General features: G+C 43.1%; 2 pseudogenes; one reads left to right on the top strand and one right to left on the bottom strand.

Annotated features, from left to right (window-relative positions):
• Positions 1 to 7,182: 7,182 nt before the first annotated feature.
• On the top strand, positions 7,183 to 8,507 carry LOC147442914 (uncharacterized; annotated as a pseudogene).
• A 3,412-nt stretch (positions 8,508 to 11,919) lies between these two features.
• On the bottom strand, positions 11,920 to 23,425 carry LOC147442915 (uncharacterized; annotated as a pseudogene).
• Positions 23,426 to 24,176: the final 751 nt, after the last annotated feature.

The raw sequence follows: 24,176 nt of genomic DNA on the forward strand, positions 1-24,176 counted from the left end.
CATGGCATACAACAATTTGACATGCCATGTGTTTCCACGAGACTTGAGGAGACAAACATGTTAATCTGACCTATAGTGAAGAGAAAGAGCCATATCAATATGGAAAGTCACTTCTACATATGTGCAACATCATTGGAATCTTCATTCTATGGAGTGGAAACTATGGCTTTATAGATAGAAAACACAATGGACATGGTGTGATTGACCCTATGTTATTTTTGGTATCCATCTTGGGTTGCCTACTAAGCTTTACACTTGGCCAAAGATATCCAAAATTGGATCATAGAACTTAATGTAATAATCTCAAATGTAGGGGAAGACCTAGCATGTAACCTACAACCATCATGTCGGACACTCACCTTTTTTGACTCTAGGTGAAATTTTACTCTAGGTGATATCGAGGAAGTCAAGGACAATGTTCACTATGTACTCTTGTTTTTCCTAGTTTAGGCAACGGTGCCAAACGTGGGTCGGCTACCAAGCTTGACACTTGCCTTATTATAGACAAAGCAAGAACCACAAACATAATTGTCAATTCATGGGATAAAGTAGATTTGACTAGTGCATGGAGGCTATGAGAGAGTATCAATCTCCCAAAAAACATATCAACTATCTCAACTCAGACAGACGTCAATCATCAAAAGCTAGCCGCTAATCGGCGAGGTATAAGTGCTAGTTTCTTGAGTTTCCATCACCCAATCATCACCAAATCACTAGGACAAGTAGAGAAGACCTAGATACATGCATCTATGGTCTCGTTCCACCTTTCTACCACTTGCAAAAAATGTGATTATTCACAGTATGGCAGATTTGACTTAACTAATTTTGGTTTAAAATGCATGTGGAAGCTTAGCAATGAAATCCTAACACCTGTCCTATGATATTTTTCCATTCCTATGCTTAAAATTTGAGTTATGAGCTATGTTAGGACAAGGCGGTGACAAATGCTTTGAAACAACAACAATGGCTTACCTTGTTGCATAGAGCTTTCACCTAAGAATGCAATGTCATAGACAGTTCACCAAACACACAATCCAACAAGGAGATACAGCTTCAAAGAGACAATGGAGAGAACATGACTGTAAGGTTTCCACCTTTTTGGGAATTAGAAAATGAGTTATATATATATATACCTAGATGAATCCAGGATAGGCCCAGATTCACCCTTAAAAGGAAAGTGCAAGGTACAGACCCATGGTAGTCACCCACAAGGCAATATTTTTAATTGATAGCACTTAATATAAAAACTAGCACACCCCTAGCCTGAAACTAGTCGAAAATGGTATTTTTATAATCTTAAAACACACCAATACTATAGCTAGTACTGTCAAAATTCAATTCGGGCCAAATTTGACCCCGATAGACTCTCCAAAATATTTCACAATTGATTTAATCAAGTAAACGATTGGATACAATAAGAACTAATTATATCACATGGCATAAAGGATAAGAAATCACATGGCCTAGAAGCTAATCATTAACTATTCTATCAAAAATGACAGAAAACCCATCCAAAGTAGCAGACTTGGACCTCAAGCTAAATAGGGGGTGGTCAAAAGGTTCCAGAACCCTTCTAGAATCCAATGAGTAGCTTGGGGATGCCCCCTCTTCTGTAGGGGCTGATTTGGACCTAATAAGATCTCTTTCACACTACCCCTGGCCCCCAGAAGCCTATAAAAAGGCCCTCATTTCTCATTTTACATATTCACTTGAGAATTCCTCTCAAGACTTGAGAGAAGCTTCACAGACCGCTTAAGAGAGCAAAAACTCTTAATCCAAGTAATTAGGATTAATCATGTGATGAGCAGTTAAGCCAGATTAAATTTTCTCTATATATATTATAAATAAACAAGAATTAAGTCTTTTATTATCATAAACTAATCCTATTCTATCTAGTTAATCTAAGATATCTTAATTCTTTGATTTTTATTAGTGATTAGCATTAATTAACTATTATTATAATTAATATAGCTTTATTTATGATCTAAATTAGGTATAAATCATTGTAATTAGCTTCAATAGTCTTATGTTAGTTTTTAAAGCTTTATTATATTATTATTTAGCTATAATAACTATGTGAAAATCTAGTTGGTCATTTTATTAATTATTAGAGTTAGTATCTACTAATTTTTATTTAAAATTAAGGAGAAAATTTTGTTAATTAAGTTAGATAAATATGTAGTAATTGTAAACGATAGAAAACATCATTAGAAAGATGTGATAATTAGCTTATATGTAAGAAACTAATTTATATAATTAATTTAGTCAAAATATCTTAATTTTTGACATAAATCAAAGAGGAAAATTAGATAATTGATTTAGATAAATATGTAGTAGCTACCAATGATTTAAAAACATTACTAAAAAGTTGTGATAATTAGCTCATGTGTAGAAAATTAATTTATCTAATTATCTTAGCTAAAATATCTTGATTTTTTGACATAAAACAAAGAAAAAATTAGCTAATTGATTTAGATAAATATGTAGCAATTATCAATGATACAAAATATCATTAAGAAAAGCCTAATAATTAGATCATGTATAAAAAATCAATTTAGTTAATTATTTTAGTTAAAATACCTTGAGTTTTGACATAAATGATAAAACAAAGAGAGAAATTAGCTAATTAAATTAGATAATTATGTAGTAATTATCAAAGATTAAAAAATCATTTAAAAGTTGTGATAATTAGCTCATGTACAAAAAGTTGATTTACTAAATTATCTTAGTTAAAATATCCTAATTTTGATATAAATCAAAGAGGAATATTAGCTAATTAAGCTAGATAATTATATAAAATCCATGATAATTAATTTATATATATAATTTTAATTTAACTAAACTATCTTAATTTTTAACAAAAAACAAGGCAAGAAATTAGCTAGTTAAGCTAGATAATTATGTAGTAATTATTAGTGATAAAAAAACATCATTAAAAAGTCATGATAATTAGCTCATGTACAAAACATTAATTTAGCTAAATTATCAAAACGGGACATAAAAAATTTTAGAAACATGATGCAAAGGTGGCAGTATGTGCTCCTTCCATTCTGCATTATAAAAGGTAATAAACTTGTCTGTAATCCCCTACTTATCTTTCAAATTGGCTAAATGCATTTGGACAAAGTTGTTAAAGAATCAAACACTTCTTATGTTAAAAAGTGGTTGATACAATGAAAACTATAGTCCCAAGGAGGCTCATAAAAAGAGATATAAGTTCGTGAAAAATTGCAGACAACAAGCTAGGCAACTTTATGTTAGTAGGCAACGTGGGCCAACTAGTCCAAAAATGCACCAAAGCATCCACTTTACTAGAATTTGAAGAGACAATGAAGTACTTCAAGTACTCATTCACACACTAGTCCTTTTGCCTTTCTAAGGTTGGAGGTGGTCTCTTGAACACTTTTATTTTTGCAAAAAATAGATCCTTCTATTAGTTAACTTTCACCCATTAGGCTACAACACCCCTGAAGGGAAAGATATATGAGCGTAGACTCTCCCAACTAAAAAAATATGTACAAATGTGAGCTCAATCACGAGATAGGGCATTGGAACAGCCACATAGGTGGGTGGTAGTGGCATTGGGGGGACCCTTGCTCAGTAGTGAAGAAGGGGCCCGAACTCCATAGTCATAGGAAGGCATGTTGGTGCTCCCTCATGCGATCTAATCCACCTTGAAGCTAGTCAAATTGTCCTTAGAGGGTTTGTATGAGCTCTATCAAGATGTCTCAAATTGTCTCTACAAGTGGAACTACTCTGGACTCAAAAATGCAAAAGCAACAGGTCCGCCATATGAATCACAGTGTTAGACTACTAATTAGGGCCCACCGATCGTTAGCCTCTTGTTGCAAGTCATGGGGGATCACCTCCAAGGCTTGGTATAGTCGTGGTCGGACATCTTGGATCCTTATCATCATGCTAACTGACTATGTCTGGTACTGGAGTGTTGTTCCCGTGAGAGCAGACCATGCTGCGGAGCCCCAAGTGAACTGCCTAGATGAACAAAGTGAGGGGAGCAACCAAAGATCTTGTAGCCAGATCTATTGTGCCATGGGGAAATCCCATAAATAGTGTCTCTATGTCTCTCTATGGTTACCACAAGTAATGCACTCTCAGGGGCGGCCAATGTGCTCCAACCAACTGTCCACTGCTATAGCCCTATGAGCACCTAGCCACTTGAACATCGTGGCTCTCTTGGGCTGTCGACTGTCCTAGAGATGCATCCAGAATTCTTTCAAGAACTCAAGTGAGAGGCCCTCTCTTGGCCAGTGATTTTCTGCTGCTGGAGAGATCTCACATCAAACAATCAAGATGTGCCTGCCCAAAGGTTGTGTCTAGATATTGGACTATAAGTGAAGTGGCACACCTTAGAGCCAGTCAAATGTCACGCTTACCAACCGGTCAAGCTAGTTGCCAGTCATTTTTCGTGTCTTAGAATTTTTCAAGGCAGGGCGTATGTTTAAACCAAAAGGGTGTTTGAGCAGTGGAGAGTTTGAACACATGTCCACACAATTTAACTCTAGAGCTTAACCACTATACCAACAGCACTGGATGCTCAAACCCCACTTGCAATCAGCTATAGATTAAACTACAGAAAAGGTTGCACCCACGTGGAGGGGTGGGGGGGGGGGGGGGGGGGGGGGGGGGGTCTTTATGTGTACGGGCGCCCCCGGTCACCTGTTGCGCCACGTAAGCAGAGAGTCCGATTATTAGGACCATCCCTGCCCAAACGGGTTGTATATTGAAAAAAAGAACCCCAAGATGGTCTCTGGCAGCAAAAGGGTCTCGCCAAAACCACTCTCTAGGGTCCTATTGAGCACGGGCAAGGGGAGGGAACTCCCACGCCCATAGTCTCCAAAATTTTTTCTCAATGACAGTTGGATCTGGGTCTAGAACAGAAGCTCTTGCACTAATGCCGAGCACTCTAATCTGCTAGAAGCAACATTTTGAGATCTGTGGTGACTTTGAGAGGACTCGATGTAATTTGCCCTCACTCTGAACCTTGAAGAAAAGACAACCAGTGCCATTGTTTGAGCATGCATTAATTGCAACCTGAACATCCAAGCTAGTGAATGCACCCATCCAATGCAGGGCCAAGGACTCGGTGAGTGTCTGCTAGCCTACAGGAATGGCCACAGCTATATATCTTGGCACATGCTCAAGGCACCCCGCATGCCACGCAATTTGTCTCTCTGTAACTCCTCCGCTAGTGATCACAAGTGCATCCAAATCCCAAAAGTGCTAGCAGGTTCCTCTGCTAAGTGTTATGAGCATGTATAGAGCTAGAAGAGAGCAAGAGGAGGCGCTCACAATGTACAAGAACTTGGATTTGATGATAAAAGTCCAATTTAGGAATTTTGGGATTTATTCAAGCCCATTTTTAACTTGGGGTTTGCAATCTTAGTTAAATTTGTTCTACTCTAATAAGAAGCATTTGACTGGTAATAGCCTAATTATCTTTTTGTTAGCAATAAGCAGCATGCTTTGACGGAGAAGTTGTAAAATAGGCACTACAAGATAAGGAGAATCTTGAAGAGTTTCAAGAGAATAAAACAAAAATGGTCCTACAAGAAGTTCAAGAATGAGACAAAAATGACAAAATTTCAAGAAAATGAAACACAATTTGTGCCTAGCTTTTGACAAATAGCCTGCCACTATGATAGTATTTATTTTATGTAATAAGGTGTATAATTCTATTTAGATAAAAGACTATAAGGCTTTGATGACATATCATAGAGTGTATCTGAGTCTCATGACTTATAACTTAGATACGGAGAATTTCAAAAAGAACTCCAAGAGAACAAAATGAAAGTTGTCCTAAAATTAAAGATGAAGGGAATTTGGAAAAAAATGAGGACTTCAATTTTTTGAGACTATGGTGGTATTGATTGTATGTAATATGGTGTATTTTCTTTAGATAGAAGACCATACGACTTTTATGACATATCGTATGGTGTATTTTAATCTCATTCCCGAAGAGATTGGACTCTTCATCATTGTCAAGATATTAGGTAATTATGGGAAGCACCTTGAATTGTGAGTTAAAGGTAATGAAACCCTGCTCTCTATGTGTGCCAAAAAAAAGACTGAGAGAAAGCTCAACCTTGAAGGATCACTTACGTTGTAGCATATTGATTCTCGACACCAAGCTGGTTGGAAGCTCTTGCTTAAGACTGAACCTAAAGCCCATCTTAATACAAAACTGGTGCAAAACGCGTGGAGAAAGCAGTGTGTGGACTTCCATCTGGGTAGGGTGGATGCTCAATCAAGATTGTACCCCACCCTAGTGGAAAATGACATGAGAAAGCAATTGGCTCATCCTTCACCTAGGTGGGGTGGGGGCTCGAACGTGAAGGCCGAGCTCATTGTATCAATGTTGGAGGTAGGCTAGAACTTAAGTTCAAGCCTCCACTAGACTACCTACTCATGGTGTTATGCACCAAGACGGGGTGGAGGCTCGAACTTAAGTTCGAGCCTGCAAGCCTCCACTAGGCTACCTATGCATGGTGTTATGCACCAAGATGGGTGGAGGAGTTCGAGCCTACACTGAGATGGTGTTATGCACCAAGATGAGTTGGAAGCTCGAACTTAAGTTCGAGCCTACACCCCATCTTAGTGCAAAACACCAGGAATAGAAAATAGAGTGGAGTCCCCTTACGATCCTCTGTGCATCCCCTCCGCAATGGCAGTCTTGCCCAACTAGCCTAGCTCTCCCACTAGGCATGGATTGTTCTTGCTTTGACGACCGAGAATCTGGAATGCACGTTCAATCCGAGCTTCTTGACTGATGACATGATCAAGATGCCGTCGTTTTGCTAGCCTCGACAAGTCAATCCCAAAGACCTTAATAGTAGGCATGAGTGCATTCTGCACAAATGACTCTATGCCTGCATCATTGAGTCTAGGAAAGGTTTTGGAGTTGTGTCCTCTTCCCTTCCTCCGAGCTGAATTAGCATCTGGCAATGGTGGGATACCAGTTGTACAGGCAATGGGAAAGCTCTCGAATATGTCCAACACTAGTAGTTTGTCTGCATAACATTTTATAAATGTTATGTTATACTAATAAAATGGCACGGTTGTCATTGTACGCCATATAGTTCCATGGTGTCAACTTCACCGCCATCTCCCAAAGCAACCTCCTCACCTGCTCCCTTGCCTGTGCTGGTGCCGGCCTCCCTCTCTATGTTCGCCTCTGCTGCTACCTTCTTCGCCATAGCTGATCAGCTCAAAAGCATGGGCAAGGTACAGGAAGCCATCCCCAAAGCTAGCCTCACATCTCCGCCGTCTTTGACTGCCGCAACAAGGTCAACAGACAGGGTTCTGAGCTCTCTCGGGATAACCAGGCAGGAGAGCAAGAATGATACTCAAAGGTTGGCTATGGCGGCTCAAAAGCAGCCCCCCTCGACAAGGTCGATGAGCAGGGTTTTGAGCTCAAGGTTGACTGCCTCCAGAAGGTTCTGAGCTCGACCTTGAGACAGTCTACCCGCAGGTAGAATGCCCCCGGTGCAGGCTCTCAAGATCCCCGCCCTCTTTGACTGCCTCAACAAGGTCGACGAGCAGCGTTAAAGGGTGACTGCCTCCAGAGGGTTTTGAGCAGTTTACCCCCACAGGTAGAATTTCCCTGGCACGGGCTCCCAGGTTAAAGAGGCTCCTCATAGACGACGAGGGAGGCTACTTAGAAACTCCTGACGTGATGGCGGCAGCGTTAACGGTGAACTTGACGGATCGTCAAATGCAAATGCTTACTATGAATTTTTAATTAGTAGGTTGACAAGTATATGCATTAAATTTGACAGCTCTACAAAAAGTGTATGCAGCCTACAATGTGGAATTTGGATGTTTTCATCTAGGGGTGGAGCTTAAAGGCAGAGTTGATTTTTGTAGTGACAATGATATAGACTCGACCTCAAGTTTTTTGGTTTGTACAATCTAGCCTCGAGCTCAAGTTCGAGTTGGCTTTTCTATTGGAAGTAACATCAAGCCTAATGAGAGATCGAGTTGGCTTTTCAATTGGAAGTAACATCAAGCCTAATGTTAGAGCATTGGTTGTATTGTTGGACACGCAGTTGCCACCACATCCCATATCACCCTTGGCTCTATTGTGCTATGTCCACTCTCTACAAAACCTACCCATGTTGAAACCGTCTCAGAGCCGTCTTGCAGTTCTCATTCTTCTTCCATACATAGGCGGCCACACTTGACGGACCGTCAATATGAGTAGCCTGGTTTTGTCTCACTCATGGTTTTGAATGTGTTTTAAATGTGGTCTTAGAATTTGTTTTCTACATGTGTTTTTGCCATTTCTTTTCAACGTGACTTCTTGTCTTTAGAGCTCAATCTCAAGTTCGAATTTGTTTTAGCACATGACTTCTTGGCTTTCGAGCTCAACCTCAAGTTTGATTTGCTCTCAACACTACGTCTTGGCATTGGAGCTTAACTCACCTTCGAGTTGTTTTCAATGCACTTTCTTGGATTTAGAGCTCAACATTAAGTTCGAATTGTTTTAGTGTGACGTCTTGGCTTTAGAGTTGAACGTCAAGTTCAAGTTGTCTAGTTCTCTCTTGCCTAGTTCAAACACGGCTACAAGTTGCTATGTTTTCACCCAAAAAAATCAGATGGGTCCATTTTAAATGTGATAATTGGGTGTTTTATATCTTAGGTGTGTGGATTTTTTGGACTACTTCCCACTCCAAGATCTTGTAAGTTGATCTCCATCAGCTTGTTTGTTGAATTTCAAGTGTAAGAAATGGGATATAAGAGTTTCCAAAAAAATCATTTTCTCTCCTCTAGCATGGTATCTATTTCATATGTTGAACATTTTCCACGAAGTGGTCTAAGAAACTTGTTTCAAGTCCTTGATATTGAAACTCACCTTCTTGGATTTTTGTATGTTTAAATGTGAGCCTTGAGATTTGTTTTCTCACTTCCTTGTTGTTGCATGAGCATCTTGTTGTGCCATTAAAATTGAAAATTGGAATGATGTAGCCTTAGGATTTCACTATCTTGTTTAGAAGTAAAGAGTTTGTAAGATGCAACACGCATTTGTACCCATCTCATGATCACTTATTGCTAGAACATCTTCTTGTGCCATGGAAATTGCAGATTGAAATGTGTAGCTTTAGGATTGAGCTACCTGGTTGTAAACAAGAGAACATCTAAGATGTAAGATATGCATGTAGAAGTCAAAAACCAAGCTCAAGATTCCCTCTAGTTTACATGAATGTATTGTCTTGAAGATGCTAAGATTTTTAAGTGTCTTGACAAGACTCTAAAATTGTCTCAAAATTGTGAATTTTTCCCAAATTTCCTAAATTGGTCTTATAAGCTTAATATTGATTACAAGACTTAATACTTTATTAAGAGAGCTAGATACAAGACTTGGATTACATGACTTGAGTATAAGACAAGGCTTGATTGCAAGGATAAGACTTGAACATAAGAACTAGAAGAGGGATTTCCTCATAGGAGGCTCACAACTGGTGTTGGCAAGACTAAGGGGCTTGTGGCCCAAGACCCCTATTTATACTAGTGCTTGAGGAGGTTACTTGAGGAGGTTAGGACTTTCTAGGTTCTTCTTGAGAAGGTTAGAATCTTCTAGAACCTTTTTGATCCTTCTAGTTCTTCTAGAACCTTTTGGATCCTTCTTCAACTTTCTAGAGCTTTCCAGAAACTTCTAGATTCTTTCGGAATCTTCTCCAAGCTTCTAGAAACTTTCTTCTAGAACCTTCTAGATCCTTCTTCAACTTTCAAGAGCTTTCCAAAAACTTCTAGATTCTTCCCGAATCTTCTCCATGCTTCTAGAATCTCCTTGATACTTTAGAAACTTCTAGATTCTTCTAGAGCCTTCTAGCGATGCTGTAGGCGATGACATAGGCGTTGATGCAAGCAGCGATTGACTCTCAAGCATCCATGACACTAAGGCCCCCCAAGAAACATGAGGCCCTACCATGTGACCCCTCTCTGTGCAAACTAAGGGGTTCTTGATAAGTGGCTACCTCAAGTGCTCCTCCAAAAATCTCGACGCATGGTGCTTCAAGCCCTCTCAAAGCTACTCCCAAGAGCAAAGTATGCTCAATGCAAAACGATCCTCCCAACCGCTGCTCAGTCCCAACTCTGTGAGTTTTAGTGAATATCCAACGTGTCGATGGGCTCCATGTGCCACCTATTTGTGGTACTTGATCCTGTACCTTTGAAGTAGCAACTCCTAGAGCTTTGCCCTTGAGAGAAGTCCTATGACAACGAGCTCCTCGAGGAGATCTCTACTCTTACGTGTTGGGTCAATGATGCCTAGGCCTCCCTAAGATTGAGGGAGTGTGATGACCTCCCAAGCAAGAGAGAGGCGTGCGTCACTCCAATGAACCAGTTTCCTCCGTATAAAGAGGAAGAGGGGATTTGTCTACTGCAAAAGGGATAAGTCTAGCCCAACCTCACAACCCAAATAACACACTGCAATCCCTAGTGGAATCAAAGTCTAGCTGTAGCATAATACACTCTTGTTCTGGCACCCATGCATAATCTATCCCTTCTAGTGGAGCCAAATTGTCATCCATAAATGAAGATAACTCTTAACAAGCAAAAATATTAAATAGGCACCACTCCGTGCTTGTATAGAGGAGGTCTTTCTTTCCAAAAGGCCATATGGTATACATAGTATGTAGTTAAGGCTACAGCTAGGCCTGGAATATTATCACTATGGATGGGATATGACTAGAGAGGTCCACTCTACATGCATGTATTGCATAAGACCTAAAGTGGTGGCGGTATAACAGTTGATGAGAAAGACAAACAACCAAAGCCACCAAAACACCAAGCACCATAAACAATTAGGGCTGGAGCTGTAATGTAGAAGAGAACTCAAAGAGATAGAATAAAGTTGCATTATCCCTTGCATTGTGCTACAAGAATAGATTGTGAGAGAAAATTACATTTCGAAACCCTTGATCCTAATTTATATCTCTTGATCTTAATCCCTCCCTTCATCTCATTACCCACCTCATCTCGCTCTCTCTTTACCTCTCTTTCTATCTTAAACGTGTGCACATGCAACCCCACCCCCCACACACATATATGCTTATTGCTTATTTATTTAATTAAATAGAAACCGTACAATGTGCCAACTATGCTACAAGGTCTTCTAGGATTTCCAATTTGACTCAATTTAAAATAAAAATTCGGGAGGGGGGGGGGGGGGGGGGGGGGGGGGATTTACTGGCTTTAAAAAAAAAAGGCCTTCATGAAGATACGAATCACGGAAAATACCTCCAACTTGCAACAGCGCAAGAAAGGGAAGCTTAATCATGAGGACAAAAGAACAAAGCAAAAGACACATAAAACAACTCGTTCTCAAAAGCAGTGGATTAATTATGTCAAGAATGTAGACAATTCATAGAAAATAAGACAATCAATCAATCGTGAACTTGCAACAGCTTAAGGTACACAAAAGTGACGACTGCATCTCACCTTTATAGAGAAATCGCTGATCAATACTGCAACCCACCTTTTTAAAGAAATCAGTCAACAACTTACCGATCAAAGTAAGATGGGGGAAGCTTCAGAAAACTCAACAAAACTTCATCACGAGGACAAAAGAACCAGTTCTCGAAGTACTCGATCTACCTTAGTTCAGTATTGGCAGAATACGGGGTAGGGAATGGTCTCCTACTGACCATTCCCATTAATCATGGGCGACCGGCGGAGGCCGGGAGCCCTGATTATGGGAATGGTCAGTAGGCGACCATTCCCGGCCTTCAAGCGTCGGGGGAAGGGGGGCCAGTAGTGACGTACTGTGTTGATCAGTGAGCAGTGTACAGCCCTGGCATCTGGCGCAAATTTGCCTCAAGAACCCACTGAGTCTTGACTGTGCGCCATCCTTCCGATTTTGCAGTCCCTAAGTGCTCTTGAATTGCGGATCAGTCATGCAATGATTGGCAATCATAATGGGCAATGATTGGAGGAGACAATCCCTTGGAACTGGTGACAGTGAGTAAATTGAGGGGATTATGAGCGCTGATGTGTCAGCAGCTGAGCGCATTCCCTTTGCTGAACTGGACTGACCTGATTAGTGGAATGGCGAGAGCTTCCCGCATGCTGACTTGTCAGACATCTGACAGACGACTCGTCAGATTCCACGATTTGCAGACGTCCTCATTGGATGGCTGTGATCTTCAGCCCCCCGACCTTGAAGAAAAGGTACACAGCTTAAGGTACACAAAATTTGAAAGAAATCAGTCAACAACTTGCCGATCAAAGTAAGATGGGGGGCCCTTGCATTCGATCTGCCTTAGTTCAGTATTGGCAGAATACCAAAAGGCTTCATTCATATTCCACTTGCATGACATTGTCCTCGTCCTCCACAAATCTCTGAGTCAAATCCTAGTGGTATCAATTCCCGCAAGACATCCTTCTCCTTGTCAGAAGCATCCTTGAACACATCCTCACAAGTCTTAGAGAGGATCCTCAACTTCTCAAGAATATTTGCCGCATTCATCCTCTCAGACTTGAGGTGCTGGAAACCTTCTAGCCCGTTCACGATCACTGTGGTGTGCTCAACTTTCACTCTCTCACCCTCCCCTCTATCTCCAATTTGAAAAAGCAGTTCAAGAGGATGATCCAACCTGTCATCATCCTGAAGTGCTTCCACCGCTCTGGCCAGGGACGGCTCGCCCCTCTGATTCTTCACCTGTCCAAGGAAAGAAATTCTATGATGCAAAGGCTGGAGGTTGACCTTCTTTTTCTTTGCTGCTCTTGGCAACACAGAACATGCAGGAAGGGCAGCCGATGCTCCTACATCCAGCAGACCACCACGGGCAGGAACTGCAAAGTCCAGAACATGCTCATTTCTTCTTGCAACAAGGGCAGCACACCTAACAAAGCAATCATCTAATAGCTGTGGAGAAGGTGGAAGAGAGATGGGGATGAAACAATTAAAGAAGAGGGTGGCTTCCAAGTTAACACAATTATCCTTCAAGTCCTGCACAACCTTGCTCCCGAACATGGTCTCCAAGAAGGTGGCCAAGGGGACACTTTTGATGTAATTATCGCTCTTGGTGCACTCATGCATGGCCAACATGATAACAATCCTGGCTACAATCTCCCCCCTGATTCCTTCGAGCACCAGCCCATCCTTGCACACTTCCGTCAGCTTGTGAAACCGGCCTGTTCAATCCAAAAAGGGCGGTAGACTTTACTTCAAACCTTGATTTAGCTTTCACCCATTATTAATCGTCTATTGTACCTGTACTTTCAAGACACAACAAAGGGGAGAGGGATACAGGCTGCTAGATTGCACCTGTATGAGTAGACGGACACCAGATTGGCCCCTAACTTAGGCGCCCCTTTCGGTATTTCTTTATTGTTCAAAAGAGGAAATAAACGCTGTGGTTCCCTACAAGCTGCCCCGCACAAACTCGGCTGAATTTCCACTGTTCCAGCCCGATTTCGGCAGCATAACTGTACTAGAACCCTTCACAGTCAGTATTCCCACGCATTGAATGACTTTCCCGACGCATACGGGCACTTTGCAAAACCTGGCGAGAATCTGCAGCACGCTGAATTCTCTGTTTTCAGCCCTGAAAATGCGCCAGATCGCATGTACAGCGGTCCCCTTGCGTACCCGAACCTCCTGGGGGTATTAGGGTCCGTTTAGGGCCAAAACCCTAAACCTGCAAAAATACACAGCAGGCTGTAATTTACTGTTTCGGGCTCCGTTTCGCGTGCCGGTCGCATCCTTAGCAAGTCCTCGAGCTCCCGCACCTGTAGGGCTACTTGCCCTTTGAATCGGACGAGATTTCTGGCGTGAAACCTCTCTGAATTCACCTGTACCTGCGGGGGGATTAGCCGCTAGCTAATCCAGTACCTGTGCAAGAGGCTCTTGCCTCGGCAATCGCGCATGAACCCACACAACTGTACATTGGTCAAATGAAAAGCCCACTAGAGGGGCATTAACATACTGCCAAAGGGGAGAGAGAGGGCAGTGCGTAGCGTGCAGGGCATCACTCCTGGCACCGCACTGTGCATAAGAGGGAAAGCAAGCACTCCATAGCTCTTAACCTGTGACAGAGACTTGCAAAATGAGCCTCCCAGCTATAAATCACGTTTTTGCCTTCTCTATAAGTAGTAAACTGGCCTCAGAGTGCCAAGTGTCACTCATTTGTGCATTTTCCCGCTTTAGACCCTCGGGTCTAAAAATATCTCACCTGCAGCCTCTGTTGACTTGGCCACAGAGTAACAAAATGATCCCCATGTCAAACTGCACGTAATGACGCGAAGACATTTTCAGGTCCCAAAATAGCAGTTCCCTAAATTTTAGGAGATGCTGCCATTGTATCTTTCTAGGTCATCCGACCCTCTTTGTACACTGCGGCCACATCCAGAACTGAAATGTAGCCTCTGTAGCAAAGGATTCCACTTTGGCTAGTCAATGACCCCACTTGGCTAACCATAGTCCTTGTCCAACCTTAGTGCTCTCTTGCCCTCAGGCCTGGACTCCCTCTGGACAGTTCCACACTAGCTATGCAATGCAGGGCAGTTAGATTTCCCGAGGGGTGTTTCCAAAAAGTGAAAGTAAATAGATCATAAGAAAGAAATCAACAAAAAGGATAGATAGTAGTCACACGCTGGTGACATACCCCCCTCTTGAAATCTCAAACGTCCTCGTTTGCATCTATGTCGTACATGCTCCTAGTCAACAGTGATGTATTCAACACCTGTCAACACATATACGACACATACATGCTCATTGTCAACCCTGGTGTATTCAACACCTCGTCGACTCATGTATTGCCTGCGTGTGAACCCTGTCCCAATGACATAGTGGTAGCTGCGCACTCTGCCATTGCTTTGAGTCACTAACTTTCCAATGACAAAATGGTAGCTGCACATTTTGCCACTGTCTTATAGTACACATTGGATCCCGTAACACTTTCGAGCATACCCAAACCGATAGTTAAAGAATGCAGTTACACATGTACTCTTCAATAGAAGCAATCACTGTATCCTTGACAAACTGACAAGAAATACTCACTTCTATAGCACTAACCAAACTTTTGGACATTCCATAAGAGCAATTGCCAAACTGACAATCTGTACAGCTCTAACATTCATGTAACAGGTATTTGATTTGAGCTCACTTTAAATACCATGTACATCATTTGTTTCAGAAGTCATTGCCACACTGACAATCCACTTAGCTTTGAAACTCAAGGGGTCAAGGTAGGTTGCAAATCGAAGGCTTCCAGGTAAAGTGATAACACAGTTGGTGACTCTGCAAGTTCACCTTCTTCCATCCACTTAGCATCCATTGGTGGATAGTTTCTGAACTTTACCAAGTAACGCCTAGCAACCTTGCCTTTCACTTTCCTTTCTTTGTGTGCCAAGATCTGTTCAGGGACCAAGATCTCGTCAAGTTCCTCGACTTCCGGCTGATCTTCAACTGGCATATCTTCTGGCACATCACCCACATAGGGTCTGAGAAGACTCACATGAAACGCATTGTGAATCTTCCAACTGTCAGGCAATTTCAGCCTATATGCAACATCACTGATTATGTCGCACACTTGAAAAGGCCCATAGTAACGCATGCTGAGCTTTGGAAACACTCTTTCCTTGCCCTTCATCTTCTTTAACCTTGCCTTTTCAAAGCGTAAAAGCACCCAATCACCAAGTGAATATACCACTTCACGACGGTGACGATCAGCTGCTTTCTTTTGCTTTGCCTGAGTCCTTTCTAAGGCCACTTTGACCTTCTTGTACATTTCATCCATGTCCTGAACATACTTATCTGCTTCAAATATCTTGTCCTTTGTATGCAGTATGGGAGGAACTTTCTTGCCACCTTCAACTATCTCAAAAGGTGCCTTGCCAGTTGATGAATGCACTGTATTATTGTATGCATACTCCACCAATGGCAAATATTGCTCCCATTTTCCTTTATGCTCTGACACATAGCACTTCAGCAGATCTAGGACAGTAGAATTTGCCTCTTCTGACTGCCCATCTGTTTGAGGATGAAATGACGAAGAGAATTTGAGCGTGGTGCCCATATTCTCAAACAAGCCTCTCCAGAACAAACTTGTCATGCGTGGATCACGGTCGCTAACAATCGACTGTGGCATGCCATGATACTTGAAAATATTGCTCATAAACAAGCGTGCCATCTGATCTGGCTTTATCTTCTTCCTGACAGGAATAAAATGAGCCTGTTTGCTGAATCTGCAAATAATGGTCCAAATACCATCGTTTCCTGTCTGCGTTCTCGGAAGATCAAAGATAAAATCCATAGCAATACTTTCCCATGGTTTATCTGGAATAGGTAGTGGTTGCAATAACCCTGGTGCCTTTTGCCTGTCAAACTTGACCTTTTGGCATATTAGGCATTCTCGCACAAAGGCATCCACATCCCTTCTCAATGTAGGCCAATAGAAGAATGTCTCAACCGCTTTAACTGTAGCATCAATACCACGATGCCCTGCATACGGTGGGACATGACTCTCTTCCATAACTTTGCGTCGCAATGGCTTTGTGACACACAATCTGCCATGCATCATCATGAACCCGTCTTTAAGAAGATAGTATTCATGACGTTGTCCTTGCATTAGTTGCTCGAAGACCCTTGCAAAATCTTCATCATTTGCATATTGTTCTCTCATATCATCAAGTTCATGATGATAAGGAATCGACACAGCTGAAATTTGTGGCTTCCTAGACAAGGCATCAGCCACAACGTTCTTCTTGCCTTCCACATGCACAATCTGAAAATGGAACATGGACAAAATATTTGCGCATCGCATATGCTTCTCAGATAACTTTGTTTGTGTTAAGAAGTATCGCAAGGTCTAATGGTCCGTTTGGACAACGAAATCTGCACCTAGCAGGTAGTGTTTCCAACTTAAGAGCGCATGAATCACAGCCAGTAACTCTTTCTCATAGACCTGCATGGTCATCTCTGGCCCTTGCAAAATTCTGCTCTCATAGGCTACTACCCTGCCATCTTGCATTAGCACTGCACCAATGCTACTACCGCAGGCATCACACTGGACCACAAATGACTTCCTAAGATCTGGCAACACAATGACTGGATCTGAAGTCATCTTTTCCTTTAAGAGATTAAAAGCTGAAATCTCTTTCTGTGTCCATCTAAAAGTGACTGCCTTCTTTTGAAGAGCATGTAAAGGTGAAGCAATCTCAGCGAAATTTCGGATAAACCTTCTGTAATAGGAGCATAGTCCCAAAAAGCTTCGGACATCATGCACCGTCTTCAAATTTGGCCATGACTTGATCGCTTCAACTTTTGCAGGATCCATTCTGACACCATCCTTTGAGACAATGTGTCCCAGAAAGTGAACCTCTTCCAGAAAAAACTCACTTTTCTTTGCATTGATGAGCAACCTATGACTGCGTAGCTCTTTGAACACAATGGCCAAGTGATGCCTATGCTCCTCTTCATTCTTTGAATAGACTATCATGTCATCAAAGAACGTACCAACAAACTGCTGGTGTGGACGGAAAATTCTGTCCATCATCCTATTGAACGTAGCAGGAGCATTTGTGAGACCAAAGGGCATCACTAAAAATTCGTAAAGGCCAAACGTCGTTCTAAAAGCAGTCTTGTGCACATCCTCTGATCTAATGCGGATTTGATGGTACCCACTCTTTAGATTTATCCTGCTAAACATAGCTGCTCCTTCTAATTTGTCCATAATATCATCAATTCTAGGTATAGGGAACCTATTCTTGATGGTATTCTTGTTCAGTGCACGGTAGTCGATGCACAGACGCCATGAGCCATCCTTTTTCTGCACCAACAACACTGGAGAACAGAATGGAGATGAACGGGGCTGAATCAGCCCCTTTTCTAACAGCTCCTGTACTTGGCCCATTATCTCTTTCTGCTGAGCCACACTAACCGTGTACGGAGGCTTATTTGGTGGGCTACTGCCTGGCACCAAATCTATCGCATGGTCCTCAGGTCTCTCTGGCGGTAATTGAGACAGTAATGAATCGGAAAAACAGTCACTATACTGTTGTAAAAACATTGACCTTTCTTTATCTAGCACAGATAAATTTGATTCATCACAATCTGACACTTCACGTGCAAAAACCAAGTACGCAGAAAGATGCTTTTTCATTACAGAAGTAATAGCAGAAGCTGATACAGTAGGAATAGACTCCCCTTTAAGCTTTACATCCAGAATGTGAGTCTTTCCCCTACTCTGTACAGTGATCTTTTTGTTGTAGGCATCCATGATTCCCTGTACACGAACAACCAAGGAATACCTAACAACACATCACATCCGTCCAGTGGCATGATGTAAAATTCTTCAGCATCTACATAGGACTGGATATGTAGACGCAACTTTCCAACGATGGGCGTCACAACCTCTGTATGGCCAGGACATGCCAAACCTGCCTCTGCTGTATATCCCATCTCTTCAGGTCTGATTCCCAACTTTGAAGCCAATTCTGGGGAAATGAAGTTGGCTTTGGCACCTGGATCAAAGAAGATAAGCACTGTTTGATCCTTGACCTTTCCCCATGCTCTGCAAAGCTCACTTGCATCTGAATTTGGCTTGTCGCCCACCATATCTGGCACTAGACCAGCCATGGGCTTCTTTCCTTTCTTGTCTTCCTTGTCTTCAGAATCAGCTGGCCTTTTCTTTGTAGGACAGTTGTAAGCGATGTGGCCAGGCTGCTCACATATAAAGCATTTGTTCTCTGTCCTCAGGACCTTCTTTTGCTCTTCTGACTTGCGAGGAAAACGTCTTTTCCATTTCTTTGCTGGTCCTTTTTCTGATTCAGCCGTAGCTTTGTCTTTCCCTGTGTTGGCCGACTCCTGAGTCCCTTTAGGAGCCTCATTGGGAACGTGCTTCTTGGCTGAATTTTTCTTGCCTGATCCTGCCTTGACGCCAGTGTTAAATTCACAATCTTCTCCCTTGAGCAAACCATTGCCAGTGTTTGCTACCTCGATGAGCTGCGTCAAAGTAGTGACTTTGGTCTTTGTGCAGTATTTTCTCAATCCTTTGGGTAGGCCACAACAGTATTTTTCTATCTGTTCTGTCAATGGCACAAACCTATAGGAAGTTACTGGAAGTAGAGCTTTCCAAAACTTCCGATTGTAATCATCCAGATTTCTGCAAGTGGCAGCATTTAGCTGGTGCCATTCTGTCATGACATCTGCTTCGAAATCATCAGATAACCATGCTGCTGCAAAAATCTGCTTAAAGTAAATCCATGTGGACGGAGCTTGCCCTTGAAGCAATAAAGTTGTCCACCATTGTCCCGCATTCCCTGTCAAGAAAGTGGCTGCCTTGCGGACCTTTGAAGCCTCTGTAAAGTTTCCCCCTGCATAGGCCTTGTCAAACTGCTGGAGGAATGAAAGAGCCTTCTTCCTGTCATCAAACCCTGTAAAAGTCGTGAATGACACACCTTTGCCACCTTCTTTGTACGGAGTTGGCTTCTCCAGCGGCGTCAAATTGTCATATGGAAGTGACTGAAACATGGGAACACTATTAGGGTTCATCTGTGTTCCTTGGCCGCTATTAACTTGACCTGGAAATGCCATATTTGGCTGCTGATTTGTAATTCCAGCCATACCAAAATTTGCTTGTGGCATCCCAAATTGTCCCTGAGTGCTTTGAAACCCTGGTTGCATACCCATGACACTGTACATGGGGTTAGGCATCATCGTTTGAGCACCCGCAAACACTGTTCCTGGCGTATAAAACTGATTTCCAGGTGCATGACCAGCCATGCTCTGAAATACCGATCCACCTCCAAAATAGCCAGGGTGTACTGAAGGTGGTGGGAAGACCTGTTGCATAGCCTGTAAGTTGCTTCCCTGCCCATTAGAACCAGCTATAGGCTGCTGAAAGGTGGCGGGCTGAATTGGTACAGCTTGAAAAACTGGCATCTCAGCCACCTGTTCTTGCACCTTAGGCATACGTTGTGGAGACTGCATGTTCTCCGTCAAGTGTACAGGTGTTTCCATTGACTGTGCGGTATGAATCACCTGTGCTCGAGCCTTAACAGGCTTTTGAATATGATCCAGTGACCCAACTTGCTGAGACGGAACAGGAGGTTGCAGAAAGGCTAAAAACCTTGGGTTCTGCATTACTTGTGTGAACATAGCCACAGCAGTAGCCAACTGGGTCCTGAATATATCATCATCAGTCTGTGGTGGTCTTGAGGACTCACCCACTTCATGTGTCTGTTGACCCTGTGAAGAGGAAACCTCTTCAGTCACATCATCTGGTCTGTCAGCCATAATTACAATTCCCTGTGTCTGGTCTATGATCCCTGTGTCTTCAAGCCCAAAACTGACCAAGGCTCACTTCTATGGGAAAAAGTGATTTAATCCCGTTGATGGAACCATGAAACCGGCCTGTTCAATCCAAAAAGGGCGGTAGACTTTACTTCAAACCTTGATTTAGCTTTCACCCATTATTAATCGTCTATTGTACATGTACTTTCAAGACACAACAAAGGGGAGAGGGATACAGGCTGCTAGATTGCACCTGTATGAGTAGACGGACACCAGATTGGCCCCTAACTTAGGCGCCCCTTTCGGTATTTCTTTATTGTTCAAAAGAGGAAATAAACGCTGTGGTTCCCTACAAGCTGCCCCGCACAAACTCGGCTGAATTTCCACTGTTCCAGCCCGATTTCGGCAGCATAACTGTACTAGAACCCTTCACAGTCAGTATTCCCACGCATTGAATGACTTTCCCGACGCATACGGGCACTTTGCAAAACCTGGCGAGAATCTGCAGCACGCTGAATTCTCTGTTTTCAGCCCTGAAAATGCGCCAGATCGCATGTACAGCGGTCCCCTTGCGTACCCGAACCTCCTGGGGGTATTAGGGTCCGTTTAGGGCCAAAACCCTAAACCTGCAAAAATACACAGCAGGCTGTAATTTACTGTTTCGGGCTCCGTTTCGCGTGTCGGTCGCATCCTTAGCAAGTCCTCGAGCTCCCGCACCTGTAGGGCTACTTGCCCTTTGAATCGGACGAGATTTCTGGCGTGAAACCTCTCTGAATTCACCTGTACCTGCGGGGGGATTAGCCGCTAGCTAATCCAGTACCTGTGCAAGAGGCTCTTGCCTCGGCAATCGCGCATGAACCCACACAACTGTACATTGGTCAAATGAAAAGCCCACTAGAGGGGCATTAACATACTGCCAAAGGGGAGAGAGAGGGCAGTGCGTAGCGTGCAGGGCATCACTCCTGGCACCGCACTGTGCATAAGAGGGAAAGCAAGCACTCCATAGCTCTTAACCTGTGACAGAGACTTGCAAAATGAGCCTCCCAGCTATAAATCACGTTTTTGCCTTCTCTATAAGTAGTAAACTGGCCTCAGAGTGCCAAGTGTCACTCATTTGTGCATTTTCCCGCTTTAGACCCTCGGGTCTAAAAATATCTCACCTGCAGCCTCTGTTGACTTGGCCACAGAGTAACAAAATGATCCCCATGTCAAACTGCACGTAATGACGCGAAGACATTTTCAGGTCCCAAAATAGCAGTTCCCTAAATTTTAGGAGATGCTGCCATTGTATCTTTCTAGGTCATCCGACCCTCTTTGTACACTGCGGCCACATCCAGAACTGAAATGTAGCCTCTGTAGCAAAGGATTCCACTTTGGCTAGTCAATGACCCCACTTGGCTAACCATAGTCCTTGTCCAACCTTAGTGCTCTCTTGCCCTCAGGCCTGGACTCCCTCTGGACAGTTCCACACTAGCTATGCAATGCAGGGCAGTTAGATTTCCCGAGGGGTGTTTCCAAAAAGTGAAAGTAAATAGATCATAAGAAAGAAATCAACAAAAAGGATAGATAGTAGTCACACGCTGGTGACAGCTTGTCTATGAACATAGCGAGAAAAGTATCATTCTTGGTATGCAGCAACTTAGCAGCAGCAGCAGCAAGAGCCGGCTCTGCAGCAGCTGACGTGTACACTCTTCTTCTATCCTTTGAGATGCAGACAATGGTTCTCATGTGTCTGGCCACAAGTTCCTGTGGTAGTGTCCCCCACGCAGCCACATCTAGCCCCACGATGCAGGCAAACACAGCTATTGCGATGTCTTGGTTCACCCACCCTGTCTCTGTAATATCTGTGTCCTTCCCGAGCAGCTTCTTCATTGCAAGTTGAAGGGTTGCCCCCAGCTTGTTAATCACACCCACTGAGTCATAGTATGCTGCCCAAAGCGGCCTCCCATATCGTATCGCATTACATGGATTTGTAATGTCACTGCTACTGGCTCCAACCTGAGTAAAAATGTCACTCTTCCCAATCAAGTAAATGGGATGAAAGACCTTGAAATGGGTAGCCAATCTTGCGCGTGCACTCGGATCATCCTCTTGTGCTGCTGCTAGGTCGGCCACTTTCCTGTCTGTGCCAAGCACTATGCCAAAAAAGCTATCACCGCTCGGCATACTCCTCAATGACCTCCTAAACTTTAGAAAATTGTCACCTAGCTCTCCAGCCTCGTCTACACACAGTAAAACCCTCGCACCGCGCTGCTTCAGCTTGTCTATCTCTACCTGGCAGAATTTCTTATAATCCTCTTCTGCAGCAAAGTATGGCTTATCCGTTATGACTTCAATTGATTTCTTCATGGTCTGGAATACAGCAAGAATTTCATGCTGGATGGCATCATCTTTCTCCTGTGCCGCCATCCATTCTTCACATGCCATGCCAGGGTGCTGATTGAGGACTGCCAATATACTAACGACAAGTGCCACAAAGGTTGACTCAGTAGACTTGGGGCCCTGCATAATGTCTGCCAGCTCTCCAGTGCGTCTAGGGAAACCACTCTGACTCTCCTTCATGCACGATACGTAGACCACATAAAAGCCCATCCTCCACATCTGACATATCAAACGGGATTTGCCCCAGCCACTACTCTGAACCAACACAGTAAGCGGTGCATACCACTGGTGACCGTCCCATTGGCTTGCAAAATCCTTCAACTGATCTGCTACAAGGTTAAGCACCTTCTCTGAAACAATATATTTGATCTCCCAGGCACGCTTTGCAGCTTCCATGTCCTGCATCAAAATTTGCTCACGCAACTGCCTTGTATTCTCATTGATTGGTTTTATATCAGGGAAAAGGCGAAGAACCTCGCCCAAGGTTGTGCAAGCTGTCAAGCCGTCAATAATCTTTTGAGGATCGCTCCAGTCGACAGCCTGTGTGTCAAGATCTATGCCCTGTTTTCGTAAAAAAATTGGCAAAAAAACGTCTTCAGAGGCATACACACTGTTGAAATCCAGATACGCAGCAAGACGCTGGGTGTCGAATGCATCATTTGTATTATGCCCTGCCAAAAGCTTCGCCATGCCTCAGACCTGCAAAAAGCTTCGCCCTAAGAGGAGGTAAGAGGGTTAGTCGGGCAAAGGGGCAGAAAAACTCACGTCTAGTTCAGGAGGGATCTAAGGCTGGAAAGAGGCGGGTTTTCTGAGCGCCTTTGGATTCTCAAGGTGAACTAGGGGGTGAACTCGTGGACTAGCCTCGTGAGTATCTTGCACGAGCATGTTCAAATGGGATCAATGGGGGAGGAGGGTCGGGAGTCACATCTACAAATGAGGGCCGTAGATCGGAGCGCGATGGCATTTTGTAAATTTGGGAAAATTAGAAAATTCGGGTGGGGGTGGCGCCGATAAATGTGAGTGACGCGAGATCAGCTTTGGGAACTGGAGCAAGATAACTATGTCTATAAAAGTACATGTGTCTTTTAAGGGTGTTGTTTAAAATATGATGATAAAAAGCCTATTATGTCACACGTTATATATCAATTGGTTGGAAGTGTGATGTTGGTAAATTCAGGTCACATTTGTAAATTCGAGAAAATATATAAATTCGGGTCGACGGATTATGAGCATATTGCGGATTTTCGATGTGATTCTCTTCTTCTTTTTCCTTTCTTTCACCTATTCCCTGTCTCTTTCAACCTCTCTCTCACTCACAACACAATGGAATGGTACATTGAAAGTGAAGACAACTAAGACTTTGAGGGTGAGGAGAGCTACTCTAGCAGCTCAAGTGAAGATGAAGCCGGGGTGCATGAAGCTAGGTCCATGGAGTTTGACCACAACCTTTGCAATGTGGAGGGTGAAACATTGGTCAACATGGTTGCACATATATCTTCAAGGTATTTCACGTTCACTAAAGATACATATGCATTGA

This window comes from Adiantum capillus-veneris, chromosome 14 (genome assembly GCF_014529385.1).
Source record: "Adiantum capillus-veneris isolate H3 chromosome 14, ASM1452938v2, whole genome shotgun sequence".
Taxonomy (NCBI): domain Eukaryota; kingdom Viridiplantae; phylum Streptophyta; class Polypodiopsida; order Polypodiales; family Pteridaceae; genus Adiantum; species Adiantum capillus-veneris.